We start from the raw sequence: 19,396 nt of genomic DNA on the forward strand, positions 1-19,396 counted from the left end.
AACATGTGTGTATTACACCTTGACATGGAGCAAAAAGGTTGGGTTTTAACTTAAAAAATGAAAGTAATTGGTATGTAAACAATCTATTTCTGATTAACCAAGACAAGATGTACATTACTGTAAACCAGTTGGATTTTTCTGTTACTTCATAAATCACAGTGCATTTGTTCCTCTCTCTAGATATATATTTATTAGCACCACATGTAGGTGGAACATTATGCCAAGAAATCTGTAGCTGCAGAGAAGCATACTAAGAGGTAAAGTGACTTCTCACAAGCGAATATGGTTCTAGTATTTTTTTAGCATATTACATATTCTTAATTACACAGAAAAAATTTTACGCAAGTAGTCCAGACCTCTGAGCTGCAAACCCCAAAATTAGTTGAGAGGGATGGGGTGTTCTAGAACATTAACTAAGAACTCAAGAAAATAGTTTAGATATTACTGCAATTAGTTATATTAAACAGTATAAAGAATATTTTTGAATGCTCTTTTAAGAAGTTGTTTGTAATTATATATTTAAAAAAGGTGATGTACTTGAAACAGGACATTTTAATTGGCATGCAATGGACAACCCTCAAAGTCCAGAATAATGTAGGCATGTAACACAAATTCCTATTCTATTAACCACAGGAATTATAGCTCTTAAAACCAAACAGGACTTTGAGTTTAATCCTGACTGACCTTCTGCATAGGATTAAAGCATCTCATTCCCAAATTTTTGCTTTTACTATTTAGCCTCTAACGATTACTTCTCCAAGACCTTTCATAAAATGTGAATTTTATTTATTCAGATAATCTTACTTGCTCATAATGCACATACAGGTGATCTAAATTCAAAGTTCTAAATTTAACCTTTCATTTATATAACCTGCACAGCATGTCATCTGGGGGAGGAAAAAAATAAAATAAGCTTTTCCTTTTTAAGTAGGAATTTATTACCAGCAAGCTAATAATCTGTGGCAGTCATTAGCATAAGAATCTATTAGTCCGTAAATTTATTTCAAAGTATGTATAATATATAAAAAAGCCAAATGAAAAAATAACCCTGAATATTTACCCCATGCTACAGCATACATCCCTGGTGGATCTTTACCAGGAATGCATATTCTGCAGTACTGAACTGTGCTTCCTTGCTATAAAATGTGCGTGCCTCACAATTCTTGATATATGTAACTTAAAACCCCCTAGGCATACAGAGAAAAAAAATTTCTTACATCCATCAATGCCCTCTGACTCTTTCAAGCTTTCTGCAGCCCACAGGGTTTAAACGTATTTCCCCGTACCCTGCCCAACACCAGAAAGCTCTGAGCTGTCACCAGCAGCCACTGGAGGGCACTCCTGCTGCCTCTGGCCCCTGAGGCTGCAGCTGGTTCATATGGCAGACGCCATGGTGGGCGGCTAGAGAGCACGTTAAACTCCTTCAAGCAGCACATGCAAAAACTTGACACATCTTTAAATGGGGAACACCTTGCTTTTAACCAAGTTACTTAAATCATCGGTAACTTAAAAATGGCTAACATCAAATGCAAAAAGCATTCATCCATAAAATCTACATCAAATAAAAGTTACAAATATTTGTTAAGGATACAGGTGAAGAAATGGAAGAACTATACTTAAACTACTTACACCACAGTTACCCCAAAAAAACCTTTCTGTTCCTTGTTCAGCTACCTTTCTGCCTCCCATGTTTCTCCCCTGTCTTCTTAAAAAGCAGTAAAATGTTTCAAGCTTTGTGTTAGCTGTACCTATCATGAAGCCTGCCAGAAAGCTCTCCCACAGGAAAAATTGTCTCTTGGACCACTCCCATTAGAGGACACCTTCAGTAACACTCATCCAGCTGCCTTGTGGTGAAGAATGTTAGCTCCCATGGTGAATATCCGCTTTGAGACTTTATTCCTTTGAGACAGTCCTGGCAGACTTCCAAACTGTTTTTACTGTTTTTCAGCCTCATGTTTATTCAAGGGAGGCTGCCCAATCTTTTAGTTAAAACAGATTGCTTCCTTTCCTCAGGAAGGGTGTTGGCTGAGGACCAAAATGCAGGAAAATTCCATCACACCTCCCCTCACCTCCAAGAAGCCTGGAGCAGAGGATGCTGAGAAGCAAAGGCGCCTACTTATGACAGGCAAGCAAAGGGAAGGCAAATGGGTAGGATCAATAAGCAAGCCCAAAGCACAGTTGTTTTGCATGTGTTGTGTAATGTTTGAGAAGTATTCCTATTAGAGTAGGAAGTTTTGTGTTTACAGTAACATACACTTCTAATGCCTCTCTAAATATATCTAGGATAAATGGTAGCAGCAGTGTTGCAATACAAAGACTAGAGAAAGAATAACATTTTGTAAAAAAGAAAAGCTCTGGCTTTAACATAAGAATTTCCTGTCAAGTAGGACATACAGTATTAGGCTGTATGGTACTGTGCTTTAGACTTGTGACCAGACCAGTGTTGATAACAACATTTTAGCTATTACCAAACAGTGCTTGCACAGCGTCCAGGCCATCTAAGCTAAAATGCAGCCTTATCCCCATCAAGACTTCAAAAAACCTTGAACAGTGAGTACCAATTATTACAGGAGAGAAAAAGGAACTAGCTGACCTGGCAGTTGCTTCCACTCAATAAAACATAACAAAATGCTGTTGGTAAAATTATGCTGTAAGAATTAAGTACCAGTACAGTTTACTTACCTTGCTTGAGTTTTTTTGTTTCCATTTAATAAAAATATTTTTGTTAGCCATATGGTTTACATTTCACAGCTGCTTGATATCCTTCCTTGCAGAATTCATTTTTCACTGCAGTTTGCATCCTGTATCAATCTCTGTATTAAAAATATGCATGATTCAAACACCTGAGATAATTTTGCGTACTGCTGAAGACCATATAATACTGTAATTACCAGTTTGAAAATAGTTTTTGTGACTGATCTCCAATCTCTTCAATTCTGGTATACCATGAAAGTGACCTTTATACAAAAGTTACCTTTCTATTAACATTCTCCCCTTCCCTGTCATATTGTTCAATTGCAACAGTCAGTCACTACCACAGAAGTGCATTTCCCATTATGACTTAAAATAAATGTGGTGTTATTTTACACCATGTCCACTTAATACAAAGAAACTAAATTTTTTTATACAATGATGAAATTAAGAAATATCACAGTACAGTAAAGAAACACTGCCATTCATAGCTTAAGAAAATGCAGCAAAGCAACAAAAACTGGAAAACATGAGGAAAAGACATCTGGCAATTTTTTCCTAGATTTGTTGCAGGACAACCAAACTCAGAGAGTTTTGTCTGATACCATTCATATATCTCATACATGTACCTATTTATGTGGATAACTACAGAAGTTCCTCCTATGCAAAATGACTGTCACACCAAACAGGCAAAAAAGCATTCATTTCTGATCCAAGTTTGAGAGGCACCTTAATATAAAAGACTCAAGTTATCAATTGTGGAGCCTGGAAGAAGAGACAACAGCCAGAATTTAATAACATCCTTAGGAACTAGCACGGACTTTTCTATCCAAGCTCCTCAAAAAATAGAAAGCAACTTGATCACGAAGTCGTTCAGCTCAAGGTTTGTTCACAGTGTAGGCAAAAAAGGCCAAAATTAACAGAAGGCCATGCCTATTTAATTGCCACAGCAATTTGGTGCCTAAGGCAATTGCCTACTTTGCTTATGTCAGTCCTGGAAGCTGTTATACAGTTATGCAAAAGGAAAAAAATCATTGGATATATCTAGCAAAACTATTCTAGCAGACCTACATCTGCCAAGACCATATGACTGCTAGATGGAAAATCCTATTTAAAATGCTGAGTGTAATTCTGTCACACATGTTAATATTTCTTGAATTTATATTGACACAGATGAATTAAAGAAACTTGGCTTGGTTAACCACACCAAACGCCAAGAGGGAATAGAACCATTCCCTGCAAATAAATCAGGATGCAAATACCAGGGAAAAAGAGATAATTCAGCTAAACAAAGAGGCTGGCAGAAGAACAAGCTCTGAATAAATCAAGCCAGTGACTAGAAGAAAGCTCCCAATCATTGATGGTGTAAGGCTCTGAAACAGCTTCTCAATAGGCACAGTGGGACACAGGCCAACTAGCGCTGACAAGCCCCGTCATTTATTGAATTACAGGACATGGCTCGCTGTGCAACTTGTTTGTGCACTTGACAGATCAGGCCCGTCTTGTTCCCATCATACAAGATTTCATACAAGATGAATTAAATCTTTCTCTGAGATTTTTTATCTTTTTTTTGTTTGGTGTACTGTTTTATGCTGGGATAGAGCTAATTTTCTTTATAGCGCCTGCTAAACACAGAGATGTTTTAGCCATTGTTTACAGAGTATCAAGGTCTTTTTTGCTTCTCACACTGCTCTGCCAGTGAGTAGGCTGGGGGTGCACAAGAAGTTGAGAGGAGACATCCTGGGACAGCTGACCCCAGCTGACCAAGGACTATCCCGCAATATATGGACATTGTGCTAGGCAATAAAAATTGGAAGAAAAGGGAAGAAGAGAAGGATGTTCAGAGTTATGGTGTTTGTCTTTCCAAGTAATCATTACGTGTGATGGAGCCCTGCTGTCCTGGAAGAAGCTAAACACCTGTCTGCCAATGGGAACTAACGGGTGAATTCCTTAGTTTGCTCCTCTTGAGCACACAGCTTTTGCTTTCCCTATTAAAGTGTCTTTATCAACCCCTTTCAATTTCCTCTCCCCTCCCACTGGGCAGCGAGTGTGCAAATGGCTATGCAATGCTTAGCTGCCTGCTGGGTTTTATCTAGGACATCCAGTCAGTCACTCAGTCTTTATTGTATATTTCTGAATATTGTGCTGTAGGGCTGGCTTAAGAAGGAAAGGGAAAAAAAGCCACAGAAACCAATAAGAAAACAGTAAAGCATGCCTCCCACTAATCATTCCACAATGCTTTAGCTTCCATGACCGTCATAAAGAAATTTTTGAGATCTAATATCACCATGGTATTCCAATGGCTTGACACTGCAGAGATTCCCATTTCACTCAATTAAAGATCCTTGTATTTGCTGTGTAGAACAATGTCCCCAACTACTTGTATCTCAAGTAAACTACCAGGAAGTTGTAGGGAATCCAGCAGCACAGCCTCACTCATCAAGAGAAACTTCCACAGAGCACCAACAAGTTTAATAAATAACAGCATCCACCAGCTCCCTCTTTGGAGACTCTGACAGAGAAAGTGCCCAGAAAAGGCCAAGGTGTTCTTTCCTATTACAGCTATTTTAGCTGTGTGGATTTACCTTTTGTGACTATTTGCTGAATAAAAGACCACCTCCCTGGTGCCTCAGGTAAAACCCATCTATACATTTGTCCTGGGTTCAGCAGTAGCAGTCGTGTTTCTCATTCGTGGTAGCTGTTGCAGTGCTGTGTTTTGACTTCCAGCCTGGGAACAGTGTTGGTGAAGCTGATGTTTTTGGTTGTTGCTAAGTGATGTTTACCTTGACCAAAGACTCTGTGAGGCTCATGCTCTGCCAGGGAGGAGGGGAAGCCGGGAGGAAGCAGAGACGGGGCGCCTGACCCAGGCTAGCCAAGGAGGTATTCCATACCACAGCACGTCATGCCCGGGGTGGGGGGTAACTGGGAGTTACCCGGAAGGACACCGGCTTCCGGGTGGAACTCGTTTCTCGGCCAGTGGTATCGTATTCTCTTCCCTTGTTATTTTCTCTTATCATTGTTGTCGTTGGTAGTAGCGGTGGTGATTTGTGTTGTACATTGGTTGCTGGACTGTTCTTGTCTCAACCTGTGGGAGTTGCACTCTTTCGATCCTCCTCCCCATTCCTCCGGGAGCGGGGAAGGGCAGAGCCCCGGGATGGGGGGGGGGGGCTCTATTGCTGTCAGCCCGGTACCACTCACTGGGAGTGAGTGAGCCAGCTGTCTGGCTAGGGTTTAAACCACAACAACATTCTTCTTCCATCCTGAACTATTGCTCCAGCTGGCCTATCATGCATGGTCTACATAGCATGATAAAACAGGTTTTAACTCAGGAAACCAACAGAAAGAGGAAATGTAATTTTTTTGATATTACAAATCCCAAATGGAAAGTAATAGCCTAAACTACCCATTTGCAGTGGTTTAGTCTGTATTTCTTCTCAGCCCCACTTGAAAAATGGTTCTGTTTATTTTATCTTATCACATTAGCCAGGTATTACTTTTTGCTCATAACCATTCATTCATGTTTGGCATTTAACATATGCTATTTTGGAAAAGATTCTAATCTGTTAAATAAGTTTTAGGCTTATCTGACAAGGTATTTTTCTTGCTTACTGCAATCTGCAGATGGTGTGATAAAAGACAAAAAAAATGTCAGCATCTCTCCCTTTCCTACAAGCAGCTCCCACTCCACTAAGCAGCAGTTACAAGGAAGGATGCCAGAGACCTGGCATAAGGGGGTTTGGACTCTAAATTCCCAATATTTTATTAATGGATTTAGGTACTTTTATTTTAAAGTTATCTTGCAAGTATAATGGTAAGTGAGCAGCAGAACTGTAAATTACAGTTCCAATTAGTTTCTTAGAAGAGGGAGGCTCTTCCTTTAAAAAGGGAGACAAAAAATAACAACGAAACAAAAGAAAAAAGTGCAGGGATATTGTGACCACCTTAGGCAGCATGCAGCCCCAACACTTTTAGCAATTAGGCTTGTCAAAATCCCTTCTCAAAAACCCCTGCTGCTTTAGCAACAACAACTGCCAGCAGGCAGCTGTGTTCCCAGAGACTGCAAACATAAACCCAGCAGAAGACAGCTTGGTAGCTCTTTGTAGGAGATGAAGGAAGCCAGACAGACATACTCCCTAATAAACTTCTGTGAACCGAGAGCTGCAGGGAGCTTAAGCCTTTATAGTTTTATTTGCATAATGACCAGCATAAGTTTGCATTTCACAAAAGGAAATGGACTTCCCTGCCTGGAGCAACCACAGTCTGCATCAATTATCCCATCACTTAAGCAGCCCAGTCAGCTTAAAATCATCACTCCTTCAGAAAAGAAATGCCTTATATCAGGAAATGTCAGGAGCATGGGAGAATTCAGCAGTAGAGCACATGGACTTGCCGTTGGTTAGCTAGAGATTTTCTGAGGTGTGAATCAAATTGGTGAGGTTGTTCAGGAATTAGATGTTAAAGCATTAAAAACCCACCTGAGTTCTATTCAGCATCTTATTTAACTGTTCCAAAGCACAAGTGGCTTAAGGCAAGCATCTCCAACTAAACTAAGAACATGGACACAGAAATAAATGTAGCCTGGAACATCAGCTCTTTGCCATCAATTGCTTGTAACCATACTCTGAGCTTAGTAAAAGTACAATATAGTGGGGGGGGTTGTTTGGTTTTGGTTTTAACTTGAATTATGTTTCTCTTTGTTCATGAAAAAGCAACAACACACCTATGCAATTCAGCCCTATGCGTACCTGCACTAAGACACAACTAGGACACAGCCTAGTTATTCCTCCTTCCCACTCCCAGTCCAAGATTCACCACTTCGTTCAGTGCAGAGGGTGAAGCAAGCTTTGTGCATGAGCCACACTTGCTGCAAAACCAATTCTTTTCACTTTTATTTTTTCCCTCACATTAAGCCCTCAAGGTCCTGATACGCTTCATTCTTATTCTATAGAGAAAGTGAAATTTCTTTGCCAATTTTTGGTTTGCAATCAGAAATATGTCAAATTCACTGCTTCAGTCCTTAAGTTACAGAGCTCCAAAGTCAAGCATGATATATTATTCAGATTTCTATTTTTCATGTTAATGCCACTGACATTCATTACTTCATGGCAATAATTACATGAATCACTACTTGTTTCCAAGAAGCTGATGGAAAACAGGAAGATACTCTAGGAAATATATTACACTATTTGGACACATGGTGAATAATGGGTGAATAATGCACCCAGTATATTGACTTAGAGTATTCAGAAGTCATCCTGAGGTAGGAATGTAGCTGCTTTAATTTTCTGTATCAAAACCTAATATATGTGATTAAAACCTGGGTGCCTTTTTCCCTTTTCAAAGCCTCCCAATTTAGTCGTCCTAAAGCACAGATTAGAAGAGAAAATTCTATCCACTAATAAAAGCATCACCTCTTGAGAAAGTGGATGTAGAGCTATGCTCTGGTCAGAGGAGTTTCCCCTTGGTATTAGCGGATGATGAAACTGCAATCCAGACCCTAAGAGATGCCACAGAGCCTCTAGAATCAGTCTGGCAGATGGAGAAAAGAGGAGAGAGGAAAGACTCAAACCACACTAGGTCCAGACTCACAGTATGTCACCAGACATTCAGAATGCCTAGATCCTGATCAGAGTCTTAAAATGCATGACAACTATGAGCTGTGACTGATAAATATGAGGTGAGCCAAGACAACTTTGCACCTATCTTAATTTTGCCAACATAAGGGCTCATTTTATGGCAATTTGCAGATGAAGGCTTCCACGAAACTCTAATCACGAATTCTACTGATTGAGACAACAGTCACAGCACATAAATTTATCATGTTCCAAGTATATGCTGGAAGAAGAAATAAACCTGAGGTTTTCAAGTCTTATTTCTGCCCATCATAGGATCATAGAATAGTTAGGGTTGGAAAGGACCTTAAGATCATCTAGTTCCAACCCCCCTGCCACGGGCAGGGACACCTCACACTAAACCATGTCACCCAAGGCTACGTCCAACCTGGTCTTGACCACTGCCAGGGATGGAGCATTCACAACCTCCCTGGGCAACCCATTCCAGTGCCTCACCACCCTAACAGGAAAGAATTTCCTCCTTATATCCAATCTAAACTTCCCCTGTTTAAGTTTGAACCCATTACCCCTTGTCCTACCACTACAATTCCTAATGAAGGGTCCCCTTCAGATACTGGAAGGCTGCTATGAGGTCTCCACGCAGCCTTCTCTTCTCCAGGATGAACAGCCACAACTTTCTCAGCCTGTCTTCATACAGGAGGTGCTCCAGTCCCCTGATCATCCTCGTGGCCCTCCTCTGGACTTGTTCCAACAGTTCCATGTCCTTTTTATGTTGATGACACACACCAGAACTGCACACAGTACTCCAGGTGAGGTCTCACGAGAGCAGAGTAGGTGGGCAGGATCACCTCCTTTGACCTGCTCGTCACGCTCCTTTTGATGCAGCCCAGGATACGGTTGGCTTTCTGGGCTGCAAGCGCACACTGCCGGCTCATGTTCATTTTCTTATTGACCAACACCCCCAAGTCCTTCTCCGCAGGGCTGCTCTGAATCTCTTCACTGCTCAACCTGTAGCTGTGCCTGGGATTGCTTCGACCCAGGTGTAGGACCTTGCACTTGCCATGGTTAAACTTCATCAGCCCACCTCACAAGCATGTCAAGGTCCCTCTGGATGGCATTCCTTCCCTCCAGTGTATCAACCGAACCACACAGCTTGGTGCCATTGGCAAACTTGCTGAGGGCGCACTCAATCCCACTGTCCATGTCAGCGAGAAAGATGTTAAACAAGACTGGTCCCAACACCGATCCCTGAGGGACACCACTCGTTACCGGTCTCCAGCCAGACACTGAGCCATTGACCACAACTCCTGTCATGTGGCCATCCAGCCAGTTCTTTATTCACTGAGTGGTCCACCTATCAAATTGATGTCTCTCCAATTTAGAGACAAGGATGTTGCGTGGGACAGTGTCAAAAGCTTTACACAAGTCCAGGTAGATGACATCAACTGCTCTACCCCTGTCCACCAGTTCCATAGCCCCATCATAGAAGGCCACCAAATTGGTCAGGCAGGATTTCCCCTTAGTGAAGCCATGCTGGCTGTCACCAACCACCTTGTTGTTTTTCATGTGCCTTAGCATGCCTTCCAGGAGAATCTGCTCCAAGATTTTGCCAGGCACAGAGGTGAGACTGGCTGGTCTGTAATTCCCTGGGTCACTCTTTTTTCCCCTTCTTGAAAATGGGGGTTATATTTCCCTTTTTCCAGTTGTCAGGAATGTCACCTGACTGCTATGATTTCTCAAATATCATGGCCAGTGGCTTCACAACTTCATTTGCCAGCTCCTTTAGGACCTGTGGAAGGATTTCATCAGGTCCCATGGACTTGTGCACGTTCAGATTTTTAAGATGGTCTCGAACCAGTTCCTCTCCTACAGTGGGCGCAAGGTCTTCATTCTCACAGTCCCTGGATCTACCTTCCTTCATCATGTTCTCTATCCTCTGAGTATACTGGTACCAAAATGGATTTTGATACCCCTGACCCTTCTATTCCTCAGGCTCCTTTAATTCTGTTCTCTGCAATTAGAATTTGACAGACAGAAGTAAAACAGATGCAGTATAGTGGACTCTCAAAACAAGTGTCATGGGTGCCTTCTTGCATGCAACATTATCCCACATGATATCTGATAAAAATGTCAGTATAACCCTCCTGCAGTTTAAGCAGTATGATTTTCAACATGCTAAGCATGTCTGAAATCACTGTTTTTTTCCTGAGGGGTGAAGGGTGCACTGCTTTCTTTTCTTCTAAATCTACCATCCTGAACTGCAGCAAAGGTGTTAATTGTTCCACCTGCTAATGGGAACAACTGCTGCTAAGATATCTATTTGGCATCAAGAAATCACAGAAAATCTTGATTTATTTCTCATGGATCACACTGTGACAGCCAGTGAATGGCTATCATATATTCTTGGGATGGAGGGGAAGGATGTTCCATGACAAAATGGAATTTACAGAGTGCGTCAGCTGTGAGGTGTGTCATAAATACATGAGACAGCAATGAAATGCTACAATTTAAGGGACTCCCTTCAGACAGCAGGGAGAGTGTAAAGGCTGTGGCCAAACAGAGCAACTTACCTATAGTAAAGACTAGTTATTCCATTAGGATGGAAAGGAGCTCATAGTTACTTCAAGATGGAGAGCTCGCAGCCAAGTCTGCTTTATGTTCAAGCAGCAAAAACATGTCAGAAATTCTGAACTGTCAAGAAAGGCCTAGTATGTCCAGCATTGTACTAGTCTTGGAAAAACACCCTATGTTTAACTTCAACAAAAAACAAAACAACAACCTTTTGAAAATGACAGGTAGGTAATTAACCAGAGAGTCATCCCAACTTCGTCTATTCATGGCACTTACACAGATTAGCCTACTAAAACTGAATAGAAACATAAAGTTTCAACTAAAGGGAATTTAATTTTCTAAAGAATCTTTCTGAATATTCACGAGTGAGTCCTATGCCTTTTCCTTTGATTTCAGAATGCATTCTTTCTGATTAATACCACAAAATGAAGGGTTTTTTACATCTTCCCAGAAGTACTGAGAAAGAACATTATTTTACTGTTTATAAGCTGAAAGTAATTTCTCCAAGGGAAGTTACTTACAGGGAGACTGGCACTTAAATGGAGAGTAAATATATCAGTTCTTAGAAAAAAAGAGATCACTGTAATTGCAATTCATTCTCCACTGAAGTGTCTAAACATGACAAAGGGTAATAATACAGGATTGTGATGCAGAAACACTACGATCACAGTTTTCAAGTACAACAGATTTGCCCACTGGGAAGTACCCAAAGGCAGCTTTAATGATCTAAATGTCACTGTAGAGCAAAGAAATTCCAGGAAGTTTATTGTATAAAAGGAGCATGATAAGCAGGTTAAAGGAGGTGATCCTGCCCCTCTACTTCTCTTCAGGAGACCTCACTTGGAGAGTATTGTGTACAGTTCTGGTGTCCTCAACATAGAAAGGACATGGAACTGTTGGAACAAGTCCAGTGGAGGGCCACAAGGATGATGAGGGAACTGGAGCACCTCCCCTATGAAGATAGGCTGAGAAAGTTGTGGCTGTTCATCCTGGAGAAGAGAAGGCTGTGTGGAGACATCATAGCAGCCTTCCAGTATCTCAAGAGGGCCTGTAGGGGTGCTGGGGAGGGACTCTTCATTAGAGACTGTAGTGATAAGACAAGGGGTAAGGGGTTCAAACTTAAACAGGGGAAGTTTAGATTGGATATAAGGAAGACCTTATATTGGATATAAGGAAGACCTCACCATCCTGTTAGGGTGGTGAGGCACTGGAATGGATTGCCCAGGGAAGTTGTGAATTCTCCATCCCTGGGGGCATTCAAGGCCAGGTTGGATGTAGCCTTGGGTGACATGGTTTAGTGTGAGGTGTCCCTGCCCATGGCATGGGGGTTAGAACTAGATGACCTTAAGGTCCTTTCCAACCCTAACTATTCTATGATTCTATGATTCTATGATTCTATGATTCTATGAACTTTTTCCCCTGTAAATCTGTTCCGCAATAGGTTGCCAAAGCTGGAGGAAACCATGGAAAATATTCAAAGGCGACCATCAAAAGTACACTAAAGAAAGTGAAAAAGTTAAGCAGAAACTATTATGTTCTAATCCATGAAGGAATTTCCTATTTTTCTTAATTTTACCATGAAGTAGAGGCCAAAAATTTGAGTTCACTTAAATTTGCTGTTGATTTTTTTAAAATCTAAATATTCTTAAAATTAATTCACTAGAAAAATATACACATATCCAGCTATGAAAAAAGTTATCCTACTTTTGAAATACAGGTTATGAGCATGTACTCTGCAGCTATTCAGAACAAGTCTTGCCATTGACGAAATTCCCAGGTGAACTGAAGCCACACAGGTTGTTTAAATCTTCCTTTTTTTTTCGGGTCAAGAATACTTTTCATAATCAAAACCCTAGAAATGGAATACCTTCATGTGATTTTATCTCATGTCAAAATTCTAGATAATTCAGTAAGTGCCTCTGCCATGTGTAATCCACAGCAAAATTTAACATCAGCAAAGAAGAACTATATAGTTACTAAAACAGACTTAGATAAGATTTCTGACATTCTGCGGGTTTTGGGGCTCTTTTGGGCGGGTGAGGAGGGGGCAGCTTGTCTGACAAATTCTAAGTCATAATTTACATGGGCTAAAACTGTACACTAGTCCTAAGAAAGTGGCTTGTTTTACACAGTTAAACATGAATATAATTAATGTTGTCTTCTCTTTCCTACTTTATTTTAAGGCAACTCCCCACTTTAGCTGGATTTCTTCCAGCAAAAACTGTGAAAGAAATAATTTTAAGAATGGAATACATAAAAATGACATGAATTTCCCTACACTTCTTCTCAATAGTGGAAAAAAAATACACACCAGGGAACTGCATCAATTTAACATGCTTAAATCAGCATAAGTGAATTATATTGATTTAACTGAATTCTCTAACAAGCTAAAATAAGGAACTCTAATTCAGGAGAACCAGAGTTGTACCAATTTAACAAAGTCAATTTAGAAGAAGATTTAGTAAAACTCAATGAAATTTGTGTATTCATGCAGAAAAAGTATATGGGAAAGAGTATGCTGGATAGCTTTAGGTAATGGCATCACATATTTCCTTTCCAACAAGGAATGCAGCACCAGGAGTTCAAATTTTAAATAGGAAGGTCTACAAAGTAATCCCTATGAATTCATCTTTTACCATATCATAAAATGTAGGCATGTGTATGAGGAGGAAGTGTTTGGTGTATAAGACAAATACTTCTGTCTGTGAAATATAGATTGTTAATATCATAGAATCATAGAATCGTAGAATCATAGAATAGTTAAGGTTGGAAAGGACCTTAAGATCATCTAGTTCCAACTCCCCTGCCATGGGCAGGGACACCTCACACTAAACCATATCACCCAAAGCCTCATCCAACCTGGTCTTGACCACTGCCAGGGATGGAGCATTCACAACCTCCCTGGGCAACCCATTCCAGTGCCTCACCACCCTAACAGAAAAGAACTTCCTCCTTATATCCAATCTAAACTTCCCCTGTTTAAGTTTTAACCCGTTACCCCTTGTCCTATCGCTAAGGTTTGAATACAAAGTATCAAAATATCATGGTTAGTGTGAAAAAGATATAGAAAAACTAAGTATCATGTCTGTAATGAAACACCACAATGAATAAGAAATAAGCAGCATGAGGAACTACAGAAATTAGGCTTTGGGTTCTCTTACCACCACCTCCTCACCCCCCCTTTTTTAACTTTACTGACAAGAAACAGGTTTTGTTCTTATTTATTCTAGTAAAAATGAATAACTGAATGCAGTACGGTTAGAGAATTTAACTCATTCCTAACATCTAAAGTACTGCTTGATGTTGCTTAAAGGTTGCTTTATACTTCTTTCCATTATTTTCCATGGAAGACTTGCAGGGTGAGGTGTCTGCCTCTGAAGTAATGGCAGCAAGATCCCCCCTGATTTGGCTAAAGAGGCTAATGGACTTTTCTACTGCTCTAATTAAGTAACTCAACAGGACTCCATAAAAAAAATAAAAAATACAAAATACAACTGTGGTCTGTCCTCCCCTATAAAAATCCAAATGCACCCTCTTCAGATAGGTAATGAGTTCCACTAATTTTCTATTTCCCTGCTAACCTAAAAAGAAAACAAGTGAAATATGTACTAATTTAAACCTGATTCTATTATAAATGCCACAGATGTACTTTCCAGCTTCCATCTGTAACATCGGACAAACTTGTCTGAGGAAACACTTATTAGCCCATCCTTCAAAATATGTTTTAGAAATTTAGAGGAAAGACTTGATGGTTTGTATTTTCCTTAAGAAGTTTTTTCTATTGTTTTCTATGAAATGAACTCATATAATCATCTCACTGAACAAAAGAATAAGAGTCTGTTTTTCTGGAAAAGCTTTATACAGGATTTAAGTTCAGATTTTCTGTGTTTATTAATAGAGAACAATTTTATTCACCTACTATAATGATACAGAAAACAGAGCTTGAACATAATGAAAAAAATGCACAAGCTTTCAGAACAACTTGTCTGATTCTGTATTTCTAAAGAACATGTTGTGCATCTACATATGTTCAATGTAGTGCTGCATTTCAGGTATGTATGCAAATTGTGGCTTTTAATTTACAAAATATTTATGCATTTTGAATTCTTTCAAAACTTTACTTAGTTTTAGGAGTGTTAGGAGTAGACATGCACCTTCCAGCATCTTCTAAGAAAGTTCTAATTGCACTATTCATACCAGGAATATATGTGTTAAAAGAAGCCATGATATGCTTTTTAAAGCCCTAAAAATTTATTAGTGTTTTGAGGGATGCTTGACAAGCATTAAGGCAGAATTTGGCTGTAAAAATAATTTAAGAAACCTACATACAGAAATAAGCTTATCGCAATGCTCACCAGCAAGTCATTTAAATTCAGTGACGCTATTTAAATTCTGAAAATGTGAAAGCTCCAAGTCCCTGTATTCCCGTCCATCCCTGTAGTATCCACTTCTTACCAAGACAAAGGACAACATTTCTGATCGCAGAAAATTGACACTGCATGACAGATCATATGCCACAAATAGTAGTGGTACTTCTTTGAATTTACTGACTTGCTGAACACTTAGAATAAGCTTAAGCGTTTTACTGGCCTTGGGTATGCAGACAATTGTATTAACCATATTAAACTTGCATAGAGCCTCAAGAAATATAGGATTTGTATTGACACTTCTGTGATTAACAGTCTTAAATAGAAAGAAGTAATAACTCAGATGTGCCCTGCTCATCACCATATTTCAGAGAAGGTATTCCCCAACATAAACAACTTATAAAGTGGTCTCTGACTGTATCATTGCTTTTTGGTTATGACAGGGTTGAATGATTTACTTTCTTAGTTTGTCTGGGGGAGGAATAGGAGTATATTGAAAGCAGTGCTCTTCTGCCAGGGATGTATTTGCTTTCCGTTATTATTGCATACAGAAGAGAAACTTTGTATACTCCCATTTATAGTAAGCAGAACATAGATCACTACAAATTCAAAATGGGTTGCGCATGACTGGATATCCAATCTCCAAACTCTTGCTTGTGAAAGTAAACCCAATAATTTTGAAAATATTACAGGCCTACAGTAATACGTTCAGTGAACAACAGTATATCGAGATTTCCCAAACCATGCACAGGGGGAGCCAATATCCAATACAGTTCAGAACATAATTCCCTGAAGGAAGTGTAACTATGACATTTCATGTAATTTTCCTACCTCCATTTTGAAAGTTTTTTTAGTTGTAAGTAACTGACCAAAAAACCTCAAATGCCAGTAGCAATTTGGCTGGCTAATTCACCCTCATTTTTCCAATCTGTGATTTATCCTATTTATTCACCATTACATATCAAACTTTCACAGAAAAAAAAACACTTTTATTTATATCTTTCTGTGACAGTGTACTGCTATTATGAATTTTCACTATAGCAGTGCATACTATATTTAGGGGTATCATTACCACATACTTTAAAAAGGAGAAACAGCATAGGGGCAGATTTTAAAAGCAGTTAAGCACTTAATGATGAAATAGGTTTATAGTAATATTTTGAGAGAAGCCTACAAGTTTAACCTACCATTGAATTCAATAAAAAACAAGCTCTGAGGTGTTATCAAAAAGTTTAAGTATTTAGTTAAATCACCACAGGCTTGAATATCTTTAAATTTCTTGCCCTTAATAATTTTTATTGTCTTTTCCACAGTACTGTCAGGGATTTTAAGATGCAAGCTACCAAGTCATGAAGTTATACACCAAACATCTACTTCAAATACTTGAATTTAACAGCATTCACACTGATGTTTCCCAATGACTGTATCTTCCCTATCCCACATCTTGTTTGTTTTCATCTGGCAGGTAGGTGTATGTTTTGGATGGTGAGTTAATTTTTTCTGTTGTATCTCTCTTCAGTGAACCTCAGAGTGCTGAGTTTTCTAAAAAAGGAGGGAAATCACACTCTAAGAGCAAGAAAAGAACATTCAATGCAATGTGCCTTGTCACATAACGGATTTGCTAATGTCATTTCTACATTCTGGAAGTCTCTCAAGTATTCTTTCTTTTCTCTATATCTTAACCCAACAAGTGAGTATCATTACCATCGAAGTAGCTCAGCAAGGACAAATCACACTTCTGAAAAGAGACATTTGTATGGTGATACTCTTCTGTGCACAGTTTCCTGGTCACAGAAAAGTCGCCCAATCAGTATCCACTCTCACAGAAGAGTGAGAGGCTGCCATCATTCAGTCTGATTTTTTCAACCCCTTCCCCCAACCATCAAAATCACTGCCTCTCCAACAACAACAACCAACCAAAATCTCACATCCTAACCCCAAAACCAACCAAACAAAATCTATTCAAATTCAATGGTGCTACCCAATTTATCTGTTTTTAAATTTTTGCAATTTATTTTATGTACTGGAAATCAGTGGATGAAAGGATATCAAATAAATCTCAAATGCCTTTTTTAACACTTTCTGCCACTGAAGTGATGCTCAGCACAATTTGTTTAAAAGTCTTTGTAAAGCCTATCCTTTTCTCTGCTCACTTTATTTATTTATTCATTTCTCAAAAGAGCATTTCTTCTTAAAAAGTGATTATGCTTTGCAAGAAATGCTTTGTACATAATGTGTTTTGCTCAGCTCCAGCAGTGTGGAGAGCATTGTGGAAGATATATTGACAGCATCTTCCAGGTCACCCTGAGTCTTTGAGATAAAATATAAATCTTGAAATTGTATGTGCTCCCACTGTGAACATCAGAACCCAGAAATAACTACAAAAATTTCACAGCCATTAATGTAAACTGGTAAATATGTGCACAGTTATCTGACACCCCTGCATAAATATAGGGCTTTGTACATGCAAGCAATTTTTGTGAAGCACACTGATTTTATCACCATCTGAAACAATGTTATTTTCCTTAACACATTCTCTCCATTCACCAAGCAACAGAAAATCCAACTTAAGTCACAGGTAAAAAATAAAAGAATTTATTTATCATAAAGACCATAAAATACTTTTCAATTCAGCATTTACTCAGCATTTTAGTTTAAAAGAAGATGCAAGACAGCAGCTTAGGAATTTGCAAAGGATCTTCATGAAATTATTTGCTGTCCAGCCTACAAAAACTTTGCAGCTGAAGAATGACTTCATATTATGCAGTGTCAATAATCCTTCTGTGACCTTGTCAATGCTTGCTGAATGTAAGCCTTTATTTAAAAGATAATTCTATCTACAAACTCCTCTGACACATATTCTGCATACAACCTTACATTGCCTTGATTTTCTCAGTCTGCAAACAGATAGTTTGAACCTAGAGAAGATTTTTGGTCTCATGAGACCTCACTTGGAATACTGTGTGCAGTTCTGCTGTCCTCAACATAAGAAGGACATGGAGTTCTTGAAGCAAGTCCAGAGGAGGGCCATGAGGACCTCCCATATGAAGGCAGACTGGGAAAGTTGGGGCTGTTTAGCCTGGAGAAGAGAAGGCTGCATGGAGACCTCATAGCAGCCTTCCAGTATCTGAAGGGGGCCTATAAGGATGCTGGGGAGGGACTCTTCCTTAGGGACTGTAGTGGTAGGACAAGGGGTAATGGGTTAAAACTTAAACAGAGGAAGTTTAGATTGGATATAAGGAAGAAGTTCTTTACTGTTAGGGTGGTGAAGCACTGGTATGTGTTGCCCAAGGAAGTTGTGAATGCTCCATCCCTGGCGGTGTTCAAGACCAGGTTGGACGAGGCCTTGGGGGATATGATTTAGCATAAGGTGTCCCTGCCTGTGGCAGGGGGGTTGTAACTAGATGATCTTAAGGTCCTTTCCAACCCTAACTATTCTATGACTGTATGATTCTACACACATTTCCTTTAGCTCAGCAAGTTGCCAGCTAAGTTACTATCAACTGGTGCTCACATAGTGACTTTGGAACACATCAGCTTTCATCTTCTACCTTTTCGTCTTATATATGAGCCTCTCATACTTCCGAAACAACCTCATTATTTTTGTACTGGGAGGAAACATCACCAATACAAAGTGAAACCAAAACTGTCAGGAGTGAGCAGCCCCATTCTATGTAGTATTTAGGAGACTATGTAAGGTACACTAGATTGCTGAGAGACTACAGCATGACCAAGGAAGTTTTACTTGTTTTTATAACAGATGATGCCAGCAGGAGAATCTGTTGATATGGAGGACTTTTCAGTAAGGGAGTGTTGGGGGGGAGGCGGGGAGGGGGCGGGAAGGATGAGGCATGTTCTGGGATTTTTTTGATAGTTTTTTACACTTCCTGCATAATTTCACAACAGCAGATTGAAAAAACAACCAAACAACAACAACAACAAACAAAACACAAAAAGCAAACCCAAAACACGAACAACCCCCCCCCCCCAAAAAAAAAACAAAGCAAAAGACTTTAACAAAACAACCTCCCTATATCAAAGATGATTGTTTAGAAGACAACTGTGAAACACTATTCATCAAACAAAAATGTTTGCATTATAAAGTACCTTAAGTTTGACTATCTGCCCTCAGTTTAAATATTTACCTTAAACATTAAGAAGTATCAAACTCAATCAAGAAGTTATTAGAAAGGA

The sequence above is a fragment of the Pezoporus wallicus genome, unplaced genomic scaffold (assembly GCF_028554395.1).
Source record: "Pezoporus wallicus isolate ANWC-B61680 ecotype Strahan unplaced genomic scaffold, APGP_CSIRO_Pwel_v1 contig_7204, whole genome shotgun sequence".
NCBI lineage: Eukaryota > Metazoa > Chordata > Aves > Psittaciformes > Psittacidae > Pezoporus > Pezoporus wallicus.